The 2,151-nt window shown below is 41.5% G+C and overlaps 1 pseudogene; it reads left to right on the top strand.

Annotated features, from left to right (window-relative positions):
* Positions 1–833: 833 nt before the first annotated feature.
* On the top strand, positions 834–1,704 carry LOC150010123 (small ribosomal subunit protein uS2 pseudogene; annotated as a pseudogene).
* The last annotated feature ends 447 nt before the right edge of the window (positions 1,705–2,151 follow it).

Here is a 2,151-nt window from a genome sequence, read left to right on the forward strand (position 1 = left end):
TGCCACAACCAAGCCAGTTTGGCAGGAACTGATTCACAAACTCTCTAATCTGAGAGGCACTGAGGTTTCTGACCAACATACCAAAACCATGGGATTATGGGTTATGATGAAATAAAAATAAGATAAATTCCCAAGCCTATTAAAACTGCTAATAATACAGTCATCACAAAAACCAAGCATTTAAATTCTAAAAAGTATTGAGTGGTAATAGAGTTACTATTATTAAAGCAAAATAATTTAAGTCTCCTTTTCCTTCTTTTGTTGATCCATTCTTTCTGGTCCCTCACTCAGCCTGTGATTCAGACCTCTCGGAATAACCTGACTGAGGAAAATTCAACACATTTAAGCTTCATTTTCTTCAATTCAAACACAACTTGCACAATGAGGTGAGCGTCTAACAATTCAAAGGAACAAACCATTAAATTAAAATTCCGAACTTGATTGTTTGAATCACACTGGGCTAAATTTACATCCTCCATAACACTGTGGGAATTCACTCTGTGGGAGATTTTTCTAGCTACATTTTTTAAGCAAACCTTTTCTTCCTCTTCTTTTTTTCAGGATGAATTACTTGTTGCTGTACCTTTAACAATAAAAAGAAAGAAATAAAACTGGGCTCCAGGAGAAAACAATGAGGCAATAATTTTGAAATTAAAATATAGCACATGATATATCAATATAATTGTCCTGTGTATGTGATGATAACTCTGCTTTGATAGTGTTATCTCCTGAGCACACAAAACCTAATAAAATCTGGCTCTCCGTGCTGCCCAGAGAAGGGCCCATACGGTGTTGTTCTTGATTCCCACATAACTTGGAGGGAAACTTTCACAATGTCCGGAGGCCTTGATGTCCTGCAAATGAGGAGAAGAATGTCCTTAAATTCCTTGCCACAGGAACCCACTTAGGTGGCACCAACCTTGACTTCCAAATGGAAGAGTACATCTACAAAAGAAAAAGTGATGGCATTTACATCATAAATCTGAAGAGAACCTGGAAGAAGCTTCTGCTGGCAGTTTGTGCCATTGTTACCATTAAAAACCCTGCTGACGTCAGTGCCATATCGTCCAGGAATACCGGCCAGGGAGCTGTGCTGAAGTTTGCTGCTGCCACTGGAGCCTCTCCTATTGCTGCCGCTTCACTCCTGGAACCTCCGCTAACCAGATCCAGGCAGCCTTCCAGGAGCCCAGACTCCTGGTGGTTACTGATCTCAGGGCTGAGCACCAGCCACTCACTGAGGTGTCTTATGTTAACCTGCCTACCATTATTCTGTGTAACGCACTCTCCTCTGCACTATGTGGACATCACCATCCTTTGCAACAACAAGGGAGCTCCCTCAGCGGATCTGATGTGGATGCTGACCCAGGAAGTTTTGCACACGCGCGGCACAATCTCCCGGGAAAACCCCTGGGAGGTCATGCCTAATCTCTGCGTCTACAGAGATCCTGAAGTGATCGAGAAGGAAGAGAAGGATGCTGCTGAAAAGGCTGTGACCAAGGAGGAATTTCAGGGCACATGGACTACTCCAGTGCCTAAGATCACTGCTGCTCAGCCTGAGGTTGCTGACTGGCCTGAAGGCGCGCAGGTGCCCTCGCTTATTCAGCAGTTTCCCACTGAAGACGAGGGTGCTCGGCAGACACTGAAGACTGATCCGCAGCCCCCACTGCACAGGCTATTGAGTAGGCAGGAACAACCACTGAGTAGTCTGAGGCTGGTCTTCCACAAAGTGTTAACAGAAGGGAAATAAGGTTGACGGAAAATAAACAGTTTCTAAAAAAAAAAAACTAATAAAATTTGGAGGGCTGAAATTCATGATGAGAAATTCAGCATTAGAGAATATGAAAGACACACACTAAAATAGCCAAACAAAATTACCGAAAAGCAATTTTAGTGGCAAATTATTTATCTAAGTAATGCAGGAAGATTTATAGAGATCTGCCAACATTAAAATAAGTTACCCAAAACACTTCTTTGATAAAGTAAAATGTGATTATGTAACTATTTGTTTGATGTTGAGCAAGTCAGTCAACATTTCTGTGACTCATATTTCTTCATCTTTTATTATTCATCCTTAACAAACCTTCTTCTAAAATTTCTGTGATTATAACTTTGTGGTGATGGGCTGCTTCCTTGTCCTTTATTCATCTTATG

This window comes from Furipterus horrens, unplaced genomic scaffold (assembly GCF_987537825.1).
Source record: "Furipterus horrens unplaced genomic scaffold, mFurHor1.1.pri manual_scaffold_5, whole genome shotgun sequence".
NCBI lineage: Eukaryota > Metazoa > Chordata > Mammalia > Chiroptera > Furipteridae > Furipterus > Furipterus horrens.